This window comes from Balaenoptera physalus, assembly GCF_965194825.1.
Source record: "Balaenoptera physalus genome assembly, chromosome: 2".
NCBI lineage: Eukaryota > Metazoa > Chordata > Mammalia > Artiodactyla > Balaenopteridae > Balaenoptera > Balaenoptera physalus.
The window spans coordinates 109541077-109556857 of record NC_138883.1 but is presented as its reverse complement, the minus strand read 5'-3'; the positions used below and the strand labels follow the sequence as shown (position 1 = coordinate 109556857).

Genomic DNA, 15781 nt, shown 5'->3' with positions numbered 1-15781 from the left:
TTTACTACTACTAATCTAAAAGATCACAGAAATAACAAGGGTAGGTAATGAATATTCTAACTTGCCTAAGGAAATAATGGGTTCTTTAAAGATTAGTAATAAGTTTTTAAAAATTGGCTTAAAATAAAGTTATTGTTGGATATACATATCGTAGCTCCCCAAAACTGCTACATCAGGCATCTGATATATCCAGATGGAAGCCCTGTCTAGGAACAGCCATAGTGTGCATTCTGTACAGACTTTCAGTATCTCATGTAATATGGGGTATAATGATAGAGAGATGTGAACTGAGCTCTAAGATTTCATGTTATAAGGATTTTTTGTTTGTTTTTTAAAAAATTTTGAATAACCGAACTTCTAGTATACAGAGAGCTTGGGATGGTGGTGATGGCAGTGGTTAATCAGAGAGTAAGGTGAGAAAGCTAATACATAGCATGTGAATAGAAGCGGAACAGTTTCTACTTCCTCCCTGTGAGGGCAGCATCTGTAGAAAACTACAGTGTTGGTGTCTGGAGAACACTTGTGACAAACCTCTAACCAGGCCCTCTCTATCAGTTATCACTGCCAAAGCAGCTCACAAACCTTTAGGTCATCTTATGTCCTTGATGTGTCAATGATGCTTTCTCCTCATATAGTCCTCTTAAAAGCTCATGTTGCATTCTTTCCCCTCCAATGTTAGTGATTAACTGGCTGGGCACCCCCTCCCCCAAACTGAAAAGAAGCTGAGCAATGGCTCACTGCTCCTAACTAATCCTTCATAATAACAGGCACCTATTGTAGTTACCTGGTCTCCTAGTTAAAAATAACTAGGCTGAAGAAGAGCTGCTGTGGTCTGCGGAACTCTTAGTACATGCTATTTGGTGGGCTAGTTATTTGCATATTATTTATTTGAAGATACTTCAGCTACAAGATTTCCTGAAAACGAGCTCCCATATTCAAAGCAAATGTGAAAAAACAACTCCATAAATTTAAGAACCAAAGCTGTCTTTTTGGCATTATATGGCAAAAATGTGTCAAGGTATAAATTTCTTTTCATTCTGGCCCATTGAAAGTAAACAGGACTAGCGTTAGGCCAAGTTGTTTAAGATGTTCTTTGACTTAGTGAAGGTTTACATTTCTAAAGTAACCAATTCCATCAATCTTCCTTGTGATTTCTTCCATTACGTTTATGGTAAGCCTTTGTATCTAGAAATTTGGATATTTACTTATGTATTATTTTAACTGAATGGCTTTACAAAAATTAAAAAAAAAAAACCACATACCTAAGATTCCTGAATATATGTGTGTGTGTATTTATATACATATACATGTACACACATAAAAACTTATTTTTTCTACTTTGGAAATTATTTCTTTATTTTTATTTTTTAAATTCTTTTTTTTAATTAACATATAATTGACAAATAAAATTGTCAGACATTTAAAGTTTACAACGTGATGATTCAAGATATGTATAGTTTTATATAAATTTATGTTAGTGTAAGATGGGTCTGTGAATCAACTTTTTTCCCTCACATAGGGTTTCACCAATAGCTATTACTAAAAAATCCTTTCCATTTCCCTTAGTTTGATTATAAATTAGGGCCTGTTTCTGGACTGTCAAATTGGTTCTACTGAGCCACTATATATGCATGTAAAAAATGAAAAGTAACCCGTGTTCCCCCCCAAAACCCCAATGATGCTGTATTAGAAGAGGTAACATCTACATCTTTTCCTTTTCCCTACATGATTACTTAGCAGGTACTCGGTAACTACTGAACAGAATAAATAACCCCAATACTAGTTCAACCCATCAAGGCAGGGTTTGGATAAGCATCAGATCTCACCTCCGGTTGATGAGATGACAGCAGAATAGTAACTCCTCAACTACTTACTTAAAAACTTCACTTCCTGATTATCTACCCAGTGTGGTTGACCAAATTTCCAGCAGCATGGGCACGTGTGCATGCACATGCAGGTTAGAGTTTGGGGAAGGAGTGTTGGTAAGCCTAAGTGACATCCTATATAGCAATAATGAATTTATGGTATTAATATGTAGTGTAAAGATTTAGATTTTTTTTTTGAACAACAAATACAACTAAAGGGGGTCTTATATTTCTGATGCTTCATTTCAAGTTAAAATTCTACTTTTTCAAAATCATCTAAGGGTTAAACATTGACTGTAAAAATCCGACACGTTTTATTACATTGGGCTCATATTTAAAAGCAAATATCTGAATTTGTCCAGCCAAAGCTGCAGTCAGTTCAAACTCTTGCCTTTTATGTCCTGCTGTCAGACAAAATTTGTTGTAGGTTTTGCAATAAGTATCCATCTTCCCCTTCCATGAGATGAACCATCAGTAGCATCCTAGACCTTAACCATCATGACACACTGAATATGCCCACTCAGTTAAGATTTAGACTCCAATATAATCTCACTAAAGTTGTGGAAGAGGCTTCCCAAATCCTAATGATACAAAAAGATGCTTAGTCCCACACACAATGGGTTAAATCCTTTGTTGCTTTCTCTGATATATTTTTCTTTTGATGGGGGGAGTGGGGTGTACATTATTTCGGTGAAGTCTTGATGGCTTTTAAGATAATAGTTTCCATTTACTGTATTTAAGAGTCTTCCATATATTATTGCATATTTAATCCTCTGAACAACCCCCAAAGTATTATCATTCCCATTGTACAGATGAAGAAATGGAAACTTAGAGCAATCTGTTCCAATGTTACATAGCTAAATAAGATGCAAAGCCAGGATCTGAATCCAAATCAGTCTGGCTCTAAACTAAAACCTGTATTTTTAACTGTGCTGTCTCACAAGATGAGGATACACTTTCTTGATTCTCAGCAGCTCACATTTCCAGGCGTAAAACACTAAATAGTCCATGTACTGTACTTGAGAATAAAATTGTGGACTAGAATGAAAGACATCAACACCTGTAGGTTTATTTTTGGCTGAGAAGCAGGTTATTGATTTTATGTTTGACCTCTCTCTACCAGAGAAGAAATAGAAGCAGCAATAAAACTGCATGCTGGTGGCAAAAGGGAAAATATATGGAGCAGAAGAGGCAAGAAGCAAAAAGAAAATGTCAAAGTAAGCAAAAGGCACCAAGAGGATAGAAACAGAAAAAGAGTAGGGGACAGAAACTCAAAAGTCCAAAGCTTCAAGGCTATTGTGAAACACATACAGTCATCCCTCAGTATCTTCAGGGGATTGGTTCTAAAACACAACCCCCCCCCCCCGCCACACCCGCCCAATACTAAAATCCGAGGATGCTCAAGTCCCTTTTATAAAATGGCATAGTATTTGCATATAACCTATGTACATCCTTCCACATACCTTAAATCACCCCTAGATTACTTATTATACCTAATAAAATGTAAAAGCTATATAAATAGTTGTAAATAAAATGTTCACAGTTGCCAGTGAGTGGAAAATTCAAGTTTTGCTTTTTGGAATTTTCTGGAATTTTTTTTCCTGAATATTTTTGTTCCATGCTTGGTTGAATCTGTGGATTCAGAACCTGTGGATATGGAGGGCCATCTGTAATGTGTTTCCTTTGTGAGTATTTTATTGATGATATGAGAAACAAAGCTTGGTTCTTAAAGAGCTGCAAAATTTCATAAGTATCTTTTTATAAGCCATTAAAATAAAAAGAATGTAACTTAACCTAAATCAATCATGATATATCCTTAACATGGAATAATGTGTAGTTATCTAAAATGTTATAGGAGACCATTTAATGTCATGAGAATGTTCACGGTATTTTCCTCTATAAACAAAGAAGATTACAAATATACAGAGATGGGTACCAATTTGTTAAAAAAAAGAAAAAGTGTACGTATAACATAACGAAATCACAATAGGAGTTTTATCTCTGGGTGATTTATGATTTTCTTCTTTGTGATTTAGGATTTCTCCTTTTTCTTCTGTTCCCAAATTTCCAACAATAAAAAGCTGTTACTTTTTTGGGGGAACCATCACTACTGTTTCCAAAACTTTTTCATCACCTGAACAGAAACTCTCTAACTATTCCCTCTGCCCCGTAGCGCCTAGTAACTCTATTTTCTCCTTTCAGTTTCTATAAATTTGCCTATTCTAGATAACTTGATATAAATGAAATCATACAATATTTGTTCTTTTGTGTCTGGCTTATTTCACTTAGCAAAATATTTTCAAGGTTTATCCACATTGTAGCATGTATCAAAATTTCATTCCTTTCTATTGCTATTCCATTGTAAGTATATACCACATTTTGTTTATGCATTCATCTGTTGATGGACACTGGGTTGTTTCCATCTTTTGGCTATTGTGAATAATGCTGCTATGAATATTCGTGTACAAGTTTTGTTTAAACACCTGTTTTCAACTCTTTTGGGTACATACCTAGGAGCAGAATTCCTAGATCATTTGTTAATTCTATGTTTAACTTTTTGAGGAGCCACCAAACTGTTTTCCACAATGGCTGCAACATTTTACGTTCCCACCTGCAGTCCACAAAGGTTCCAATTTCTCCACACCCTCTCCAACACTTATTTTTCCATTTTTAAAATAAGGTCACCCTAGTGGGGTGCGAAGTGGTATCTCATTGTGATTTTTTTTTTTTAACATCTTTATTGGCGTATAATTGCTTTACAATGTTGTGTTAGTTTCTGCTATATAACAAAGTGAATCAGCTATACGTATACATATATTCCCATATCCCCTCCCTCTTGCGTCTCCCTCCCACCCTCCCTATCCCACCCCTCTAGGTGGTCACAAAGCACCGAGCTGATCTCCCTGTGCTATGCGGCTGTTTCCCACTAGCCATCTATTTTACATTTGGTAGCGTATATTTGTCAGTGTTGCTCTCTCACTTCGTCCCATCTTACACTTCCTCCTGCCCGTGTCCTCAAGTCCATTCTCTACATCTGTGTCTTTATTCCTGTCCTGCCCCTATGTTCATCAGAACCACTTTTTGTTTTTAGATTCCATATATATGTGTTAGCATACGATATTTGTTTTTCTCTTTCTGACTTACTTAACTCTGTATGACAGACTCTAGGTCCATCCACCTCACTACAAATAACTCAATTTCATTTCTTTTTATGGCTGAGTAATTGTATATATGTGCCACGTCTTCTTCTCATTGTGGTTTTGATTTGCATTTCTCTTATGATTAATGATGCTGAGCATCTTTTCATGTGCTTATTGGTCATCTGTATATCTTCTCTGGCAAAACATCTATTCAAGTCCTTTGCTCAGTTTTGAATTGGGTCGTTCTGTTTTTTTGTTGGTGAGAGGTAGGAGTTCTTTATATATTCTGGATATTAATTCATTATCAGATATATGATTTGCAAATATTTTTTCCCATTCTGTGAGTTGTCTTTTTCATTCTCTTGATAGTGTCTTTTTTTTTAAATTTTATTTATTTATTTATTTATTTATTTTTGGCTGTGTTGGGTCTTCGTCTCTGTGCGAGGGCTCTCTCCAGCCGCGGCAAGCGGGGGCCACTCTTCATCGCGGTGCGCGGGCCTCTCACCATCGTGGCCTCTCCCGTTGCGGAGCACAGGCTCCAGACGCGCAGGCTCAGCAGCTGTGGCTCACGGGCCCAGCCGCTCCGCGGCACGTGGGATCTTCCCAGACCAGGGCCCAAACCCATGTCCCCTGCATTAGCAGGCAGACTCCCAACCACTGCGCCACCAGGGAAGCCCGATAGTGTCTTTTGATGAACAAAATGTTGTAATTTTTTTTTTAATTTTTATTTATTTATTTATTTTTAATTTATGGCTGTGTTGGGTCTTCGTTTCTGTGCGAGGGCTTTCTTTAGTTGTGGCAAGTGGGGACCACTCTTCATCGCGGTGCACGGGCCTCTCACTGTCGCAGTCTCTTGTTGCGGAGCACGGGCTCCAGACGTGCAGGCTCAGTAGTTGTGGCTCACGGACCCAATTGCTCCGCGGCATGTGGGATCTTCCCAGACCAGGGCTCGAACCCGTGTCCCCTGCATTGGCAGGCAGATTCTCAACCACTGCGCCACCAGGGAAGCCCAAATGTTGTAATTTTAATGGAATCCAATTTATCTATTTTTTCTTTTGTTGCCTGTGCTTTTGGTGTCATATCCAAGGAACCAAGCATTACTTTTTAAATCAGTTTTAAAAAAATGTAATTTTTAAAAAACATCAGGGGGAAAAAGTAGTTGCTAGTAGTGGGGTAGAAAATGTAGGAGGTGTAAAGCAATTATACTCCAATAAAGATGTTAAAAAAAAAAAAGAAAATGTAGGAGGAGGCATAGTTTATTGCCTCTCATTCTGAATACAAAGCACATTATAACACAGCTTAAAACAAAGATTGTTTCAAGTGTCCAAATTCCTCCTCTTACTAGAATATGGCCTGGTAGAGGAGCTCTTGGTCCAAAGGTACATATAAAAGCTTCTCTACATCATAAATCAACTATACCTCAATAAATAAAAATAATTCAAATCAACATTAAAATATGTTCTGGGGAATACTATGAAAATCACCATAAGAGGGATTACTTATGATTTTGTAAAAAAGATTACTAAAAACAGTCAAGATTAAGATCATGAAGAATATAAGTTATCTGTTTAACGAAAAGTTGTAGAAACAAGAATAAATCTAGGGCTTCCCTGGTGGCGCAGTGGTTGAGAATCTGCCTGCCAATGCAGGGAACACGGGTTCGAGCCCTGGTCTGGGAGGATCCCACATGCCGCGGAGCGGCTGGGCCCGTGAGCCACAATTACTGAGCCTGCGCGTCTGGAGCCTGTGCTCCGCAACAAGAGAGGCCGCGATAGTGAGAGGCCCGCGCACAGCGATGAAGAGTAGCCCCCACTTGCCACAACTAGTGAAAGCCCTCGCACAGAAACGAAGACCCAACATAGCCATAAATTAAAAATAAATAAATAAATAAAAATTAAAAAAAAAAAAAAGAATAAATCTATATGCTGTTTCTAAAAAAAAAAAAGCTTCTTTACTTCAAACTTTCAACTTATCAACTTTCATAATGAAAACAAAGCTACCCACTGGATAAAGAGCTCATCAATTTGGTTCACCAACTACAGATGGCATGTCAGTGCACAGTGTCTACTTTGGACTTAAAAACTAGTACACTTGGCAACAGCCCTTTGGTATTAAGTAGTTTTATACATTTTATGCAATTTACAATTGACCCCCAAGACTCACATCTTAAGAGAAGCTCTGGTAAAGAGATTTATTCCTGGGTGTGTAAACACCAGTTCTATCATCTGTTACTTTAAAAAGACCCCTGTTTCTATTTCTTTGTTATTCTCTCTCTCTCTTTTTTTAAATTAAATTATTTATTTATTTTTGGCTGTGTTGGGTCTTCGTTGCTGCACACGGGCTTTCTCTAGTTGCAGAGAGCGGGGGCTAGTCTTCGTTGCAGTGCGCGGACTTCTCACTGCAGTGGCTTCTCTTGTTGCAGAGCACGGGCTCTAGGCGCGCGGGCTCAGTAGTTGTGGCACACGAGCTTAGCTGCCCCACGGCATGTGGGATCTTCCCGGACCAGGGCTCAGACCTGTGTCCCCTGCGTTGGCAGGCGGATTCTTAACCACTGCGCCACCAGGGAAGCCCTCTCTTCTTTTTTAAAAAGCTTGTAACCTTAGAAAAAGAGCTAAGCCTAATGTCCAGTGCTAATGGGAGTGGTTAAAAATAAACACTAATGGTTGTTGCTGACACTTTTTACACTGGTGCCTAATTGTTGTTCAATTTAGTCCTGTTCTATAGAAGCTGAATATACCTTCAGCCGTGCTCTTTTCTTTGCTTTCCTGGTAGAGTCCTCTTTACTGTTCCCAAGCCTCTTTACAGGCCAAAGGTCCTTTCAGCCACCACTAACTGATCAACAGCCTGCTAGTGGGCTCTAGCCCACGTGGAACTTGTAGTTCCAAGTTCTTTCTAAAGGAGAAAGACTGACATGCTTGTTTACTGACGCTAGGAGTGAGGGCAAGAAGGAGGAGGGTGCACCTGCAACGAATCTCAGCTCCCAGTCAATACTAGTTTCAGGTTTTCTAGTCCTCTCTAGAGATAGGGGTAGAGGAAGAGATCATAAGAAAATAAATAAGTCACAGTTTCTGGAAACCTGTAAGCATAGCTGCAGCTTGGCCTGCAGCAATATAGTACAGGAAACTGGCTAGGACTGAGAGAGGAGGGAGTTATAAGAGGAGGTCTGAGAGGAAAGCTGGTTTGGAACTGTGGGTACTACTGCCTCTGTGGAAGCCCCAACTAGGGGAATGTAGGAATTGCTCACTTCCCATAGCTGATCTCTGGTATATTACTGTCTAATATTTAATCTTGCCAAGTGATTAGAGATTATGCAAATTTATGAGCACTGTTTCTTCCAGGACATAAGTTCAAATCACAGATACACGGAAAGGGTGAACATAATCAGAAATTCACAAGAGTGAGTAGCATTCAGAGATTTTGAAAAGACCAGGGAAAATTAGGACCATCTGTGGTTCATCTACCAACTAAGATTTTTTTTCCTAAATTGGATGTTATCTGAAAACTTTTTTATGGGTTTGCCATGTAGTAATATCAGGAACTTTGGTAAAGAGTGCCATATTTCAAGGAAAAGTCTAGTCCCAAATCTGTCTACTTCAGTGAAAATTATTAGAGAGAATGTTTTGCTATGCTATAAATTCTTTTGTCTTATGTCTTAACAAACCTCATGCAGGCAGAACCTAAAATCAGCTTAACAGCAACATTTCCAGGTTTTTATCTCACTTACCCTGGCAATCCATTCATCTACAAGTCATGGATTTGACTGTAGGGAAGGATCAAATCATGCATGGATCTTTCAAAACCAGAAACCCAAAGGCAGAAATGTGATTATTATTCCTTTAGAGAGAATACTTCCAAAGAGAATCTTAATCTTAGTAAAGGGCTCCTGGTAAAGAGCTTCCCAGGAGCCCTTTACTAACATTCTAAGTAGAAATCTGTGAGGTTATCCAATAAAACAATTTGGGATAAAGTCTTCTGCAGAAATGTTTGAAACCTATGGAGCAGTGGTTCCCAACTTGCTGCACACTGGATGCACCTGGAGATCTTTAAAAACTACTGACCCCTGGCTCCCACCTACAGCCACTCTGATTTCGTTTAGCTAGGTGAGACCTGAGCACCATGGCTTTTTAAATCCCCGCCCCACATTCTAATGTGCAGCAAAACGTTCTGGGAATGACAGGAAACAAAAATCCTAAACCCTTATTTCTGGGATCTTTTGGGGCAGAATGAGCCAAAGAAAGCACAAAGGTAACACCCATCATCCTGAAACCATTTTCACATGACTATTGTATTCTCTCTCCACAGATATTCAGGTACAAGTATAATAGAGGCCAGCTGAAACCATTATTAGGCAAGTACCAATTTGGGGAGTAGGTTAGGTAGATCTGATGCTGCTAAAACTCTAAGCAGGAAAAGAAAACTATATCCTAGGACAGGTTAGAGACGTAAGGCCAAAGTGGAACATCCACCAAATGTAAACCACTCCACCCCCAGACTGCGGGGACCAGGAGGCTGGGGAGGAAAGCTAAAGATCTGATATAGCTCCTCCTCCCACCTACAAGTTCTCACACCATGGAAACTGTGTAAGTGTAACAAAGGCTGGTTTACCACACCCTGAAATCTCACATCCTCCCTTTCCTCTTGGTAAGGAAACCACACAGTGTATAACCATAGTGAGAGGTGGCTCAGCAGAGGCCATCGTGCCTTCGACTGTCCAGCTACAGTCCTTGTCTGAAAACCACTGGGAGTAAGAAGGAAGGTATCATCTCAATGGGACAGCTCTGAGGAAATACTTGCCTGGGGTTGAGATGGAATCACACTTGTCCACAGTTTTACTGCTTTATGACCTAGCAGGAAGAATCAGGATAAGAATATAGCTAGGGGCTAGCCTACAAGAGGTACTTTCCCTTTCAGGCTTCTTCAGCTAGAAGCTGAGAGATGCAGGTAAATGCTGAAGCTTCTTTTTCTTTCCGGTAATCTCCACTTGGCGTTTTCAGGGTTTGTTAACAGAGTAGAACTGAACCACACTGAGGCTCTCAGTGCCAAGGAGATGGGAAATAGTAATGTAGGAGAGGAACAGCTGGGATCAGAGGGTGGATCCTCTTCTGCCCAGACTGGCTTGGGCAGCAATGCCTCTCTTTATTTTGTGCAGTTCTAGATTTCCTTCCCTTCTCTAACTTGTGACAATAAGTATTCTAAAATTTTTTTTAAATTAATTAATTAATTAATTTATGGCTGTGTTGGGTCTTCGTTTCTGTGCGAGGGCTTTCTCTAGTTGTGGCAGGCGGGGGCCACTCTTCATCGCGGTGCGCGGGCCTCTCACTATCGTGGCCTCTCTTGTTGCGGAGCACAGGCTCCAGACGCGCAGGCTCAGTAGTCGTGGCTCACGGGCCCAGTTGCTCCGTGGCATGTGGGATCTTCCCAGACCAGGGCTTGAACCCGTGTCCCCTGCATTGGCAGGCAGATTCTTAACCACTGCGCCACCAGAGAAGCCCAAGTATTCTAAAATTTTTGATGGCCTCTGTTATGGGTTGAATTGTGTCCCTCCCCAAAAAGATATATTGAAGTCCAAACTCCCAGTACTTCAGAATGTGATCTTATTTTGAAATAGGGTCCTTACAGAGACAATCAAGTTAAAATGAGGTCATTTAAGTGGGCTCTAATCCAATATGACTGGTGTCCTAATAAAAAGGATAAATTTGAACACAGTGACGGACTCACTCAGAGAGAAGAAAATGTGAAGGCACACAGGAAAAAGAAAGTCATGTGACTGGAGTGATGGCACCTACAAACCAAGGGACACCAAGGACTGCTGGCAAACACCAGATGCTAGAATAGGCAAGAAAGAATTCTTCCCTCAAACCATCAGAGAGAACACAGCTCTGCCAACACCTTGATTTCTGACTTCTAGCCTCCATAGCCATGAGACAATAAATTTGTTGTTTTAAGCCATCCAATTTTTGGTACTTTGTTATGGCGGCCCACTAATACAGCCTCAAAAGCAGACTGGTAATTATTACACAAGTCAGATTTTACTTCAGCCTCAGTGAATTACTGCCACTAGCCAAGGAGATTACAGTCTAGGTCAGTGGTTCACCAGTAGGGTGGGTGGAGAACAGTGGTGATGGCAGCAAATCATAAATCTTGGGAGCTATTTCACAATAAACCTGCCCAAGCTCCATCCTGAACCTGATGATTCAGAATATGAGTGTGGGATAGCTAACATGTATTTTAAACAAGCTCTGCAAGTGGTATCACTGACTTGCTCTGATTTTGTACCACCCCCCAACTGAGTAATCCTAAGCTTAAATAAAAGGATAAAACTTCAGGTCTTTCCCAAATTGATCTGTAGACTCAATATAATCAAAATCTCAGCAGGTTTTTCTTTTTTCCCCAAGTAAAAATTTACAAGCTGATCCTAAAATCTATATGGAAATGCAAAAGGCCAAGAACAGCCAAGGCAATCTTGAAGAAGTATGATAAAGTTGGAGGACTTACACTACGAGATATGAAGACGTATAGAGCTATAGTTATTAAGACAGTATAGCACTGACACAAGACTAGACGGATGGATGACTGGAACAGAAGAGAGAGCCCAGAAATAAACCCATTCATATGTCACTTGACTTATGACTTATGTGACACTGAACTGCAGTGCAGGAAAGGATGGTCTTTTCAATAAAGTGCTGTGTCAATTATGTATCCATATGAAAAAAATAGAATCTTGACTGTAAATTCACATCCTAAAAAAAATCAAATTCAGATACACTACAGATCTAAATATGAAATGAAAAACAATAAAGTTCTCAGAAAAAAAATATAGGAGAATATCTTCATTATTTTGGGAAAGGCAAAGTTTTCTTAAACAGGATACAAAAAAGCACTAACTATAAAAGAAAAAAATGATAAACCAGACTTTATAAAAACAAAGAACTTCCATTCACGAAAAAGTAGGAAACAGGAGAAGATATTTATGATATGTATATCTGACAAAGGACTCTTAACCACACTATACAGAGAACTCCTAACAAATCAGTAAGAAAACATACAACCCAATCCAAAAATAGGTAAAAGATTTGAACATGTAATTATAAAATGAGATTTCCAAATGTCCAATAAGTACATGAAAAGATGCTTAATTTCATGACTTATCATGGAAATGCAAACTAATACCACAGTGAGATACCACTACACATCAACCAGAATGGCTAAGGTGAAAAAGACATAAGGTCAAGTGTTGGCAAGGATGCAGAGCAACCAGGCTTCTAATTGGAAGTAGGAGTATAAATTGGTTCAGACACTTTGGGAAACTGGCAACATCTATTAAAGCTGATCATATGCCTACCTTATGATCTAGGAATTCCATTCCTAAGTATACACAGAATAGAAATATATTTATATTTCTATAATAGAAATACACAGAATAGAATATATTTCCCCAAAAGACAAGTACAAAAATTTTCACGGCAGGACTTCCCTGCTGGCGCAGTGGTTAAGAATCCACCTGCCAATGCAGGGGACACGGGTTCGAGCCCCGGTCCGGGAAGATCCCACGTGCCGCAGAGCAACTAAGCCCATGTGCCACAACTACTGAGCCTGCACTCTAGAGCCTGTGAGCCACAACTACTGAAGCCTGCGAGCCTAGAGCCCGTGCTCCGCAACAAGAGAAGCCACTGCAATGAGAAGCCTGCGCACCGCGATGAAGAGTAGCCCCTGCTCCCTGCAACTAGAGGAAGCCCATGAGTAGCAATGAAGACCCAATGCAACCATAAATAAATAAATAAATAAATAATAACAAAAATTTTTTTCACAGCGACATTTTCCACAACAGCCCCAAACTAAAAACAACCCAAATGTCCATCAACAACTGAAAGTAAGCAGTGTTATACTCACATTATATTCATGAAATACTGTAAAATAATGAGAATAAACAAAGTACAACTACATGCAACAACACGGATGAATTTCACTGGCATAATGTTGAACAGCTACAAGGGTATACAAACACGTAAGAAAGTACATACTCTATGTTCAAAATGTGTAACACTACTCTTGAAAATTCAGGGACCTGTATGCTTATGATTTGTGCACATACTTATATTTATATTATTGTTAAATAAGACCTATTAACGAAAAACAAAAAGAAAAACTTTGGGTTTGTGACTCCTGTAGATCAGTGCCAGGAGCAGCTGAAATGCAGACTAGTTCTATACTTTAGGCAGTCTGTGCAACCTCCAGGGTGGCAGACCAGTCTAATATCTAATGCAACAGCATCTGGGTGTGGCGGCGGGGGGGTTCCTACTTTCTTCACCCATATTGATACTCAATTCTGGGAGATTTTTAAAATACAACAATTCTAAGGAGCAGGGTAAAAACTAAAAAGCAGAGGGGATCTTGCTTAATGGGAAGATGCACTGTATTTCAAGTGTATTGAATGATATGGGAAAATTTTCAAAAGATGGGACTAATCAGAGTCAAAGAAGAAGAAAGCAGGTTGTTCACTAAATTAGTTCAGGGTTAAAAGTTTCATTTGATTATGAGTTCAATGGGGGTAGAAAATTATTTGATAGCAGTCTTTCAGGCTTTTTTTAGACATCCTAAAAAGAAAATAGAGTACAATTTGTGGGAGGGGAGCTACTCAATTTCTCCCCGCAGCCTTTTTGTCATAGACCTTGTTGCTATGGAGAAGGCCATGAAGGCAGCAACTAAGGGAAATAAAGGCTCTGGCAGGAGTAAGCACAGGGACAGCGGTTTAAACAAAAATTCCTTATGTAATTAGCAAGTAGCAGGGCCTATAAATGACCCACTTTCCATTTTTTCCTAACCCCTAACCCTCTAAAAGTACATGGGCCTGGTTTGCCACTATAATTTAACTCAAATACAGAGAAGCCTAAATGGGCCTAACAAAGCCTAAGGCTGGCAGACAAAACACATGGCCATTTAGCAGTGCTGCCTCATGCCAGGGGGAATCAGCTACCTATCCATCCTGTCCTGGGGAAATTATCTCCAGCTGCCTAAATTATAAAGTTGGTGCCCTATGATTTCTTTGTTCTGTAAAGCCTAAGGGAGATGGGATAATGAAGCAGCAGAAGAGGTAGAGAACAGCCTCTCGTTTCACAGAATAGTCAGACACACAGAGGGGGTGTGGAGAGAGAGAAAGAGAGAGAGAAAGAGAGAGAGAGAGAAAATCTCACTGGTATCAAGAGGCAGCAGCAGCGACCTGCAAGCAAAGCTCTGCCTGAACTGGTCTGAAACTCCTGCTGTGGGAGAAAAAGGTTAGTTGCCAAGTTTGTTAACAGCTTCTGCCCATCATTGTTATAGCAGCTTTATCCATCAGGGCAGGGCCAGGACCTGTTTTTTCTTTTTTTAATAAATTTATTTATTTATTTATTTATGGCTGCGTTGGGTCTTCCTTGCTGCGTGCCGGCTTTCTCTGGTTGCAGCGAGCGGGAGCTACTCTTCGTTGAGGTGCGCAGGCTTCTCATTGCGGTGGCTTCTCTTGCTGTGGAGCATGGGCTCTAGGTGCGTGAGCTTCAGTAGTTGTGGCACGTGGGCTCAGTAGTTGTGGCTCGCGGGCTCTAGAGCACAGGCTCAGTAGTTGTGGCGCACGGGCTTAGCTGCTCCGCGGCATGTGGGATCTTCCCGGGCCAGGGCTCAAACCCGTGTCCCCTGCATTGGCAGGCAGATTCTTAACCACTGCGCCACCAGGGAAGCCCCAGGACCTGTTCTTAGCAGTGTAAGCACTGAAATGGGAGGGTACAACATCTTCCAGCAGATCTTGCCACAACCAGTGATTAACAAAGACAGTTCCCTCTTCTGTCCCACACAAATGATCACAGAATCATAAATATCAGAGCTGGAAGGACCACAGAGATAAGCAGTCTAACCTCCTCATTTTACAAATGAGCAAACTAAATATCAGACCAGTTAGATAACCTCATCAACAGAGCAAGAGAACTCGAAGGTCTCTAATGGAGCCTTTTCCCCTTGGAATCATGTGCCAAAGCTCAGTCAGCCAGGGCTAGTGATTAGACTCAGTTTATACCAGAACTCTATTTATTGCCTAGGTATCACTTCCGGGGTTCATACATAAGTATCAGGAACTAAATTATTTGTTAGAGGATGGCATTAGTAACAACATAGGTCTGTCTTTGAGCCCATCTGAGAGGGTTTTGTTACTGAAATACCAAAAGAATCTCATTTGAAACAACCCTTACCTATCTGGCAAGCCTGCAGCCTGGCCAACTTAACTGCCGGACAGTCCTTTGCTGGCAGGCAGGGAGGAGGTGGGTAAGAGTGCACAAAAGAATCTCTTTCCTTTGGAGATTAGTTTATTTTGCAATTTGCAAAATGAAACTCAAAAAAGGCTGTAACTGAAATTTTTCCTTAGGGCTTCCGGATTTAAATCTGTGACAGTGGACAGGTAACATAATCCACAGGGCTGTTCAAACATGTAACTGCCCTAAGGCACCCCCTGGGAGCAAACTGCTAGGTGGAAAGAATATGTTGGCTGTTGTTTTGTGTAGAGGAGGGGCTAGGAGAAAGTAAGTGTTGATTTCCCCAATGTTTCCTTTGTGTGGCTGCCGTTGCCATGTGGTGGTCTGTTGCTATGAGATTTGTGGTGCCAGACAATGGCTGCTGGCTCTTTATGCCTGTGCTATTGGTAGAGCTGTTTCTGCAGGAGTCAGGCTAGTAAGCAATTGGCTACGCAGTGGAGAAACCCTGGTCACTGTGCACCATCCCTCTCCGGGTAAGTGCTGCCTGAGGCAAGACTGAAGG

The 15781-nt window shown here is 40.4% G+C and overlaps 2 protein-coding genes across 9 annotated transcripts in view; one reads left to right on the top strand and one right to left on the bottom strand.

The window, feature by feature from the left end:
- Positions 1-15781, bottom strand: part of ZNF609 (zinc finger protein 609) — a 222180-nt gene that overhangs the window by 41216 nt on the left and 165183 nt on the right. The window lies entirely within an intron of this gene.
- LOC309653158 (uncharacterized protein) overlaps positions 1-15781 on the top strand; it is a 204906-nt gene that overhangs the window by 109261 nt on the left and 79864 nt on the right. The window contains 1 exon segment of the mRNA XM_082447522.1: positions 10712-12708. The gene's annotated coding sequence lies outside the window, so the exon portion shown is untranslated.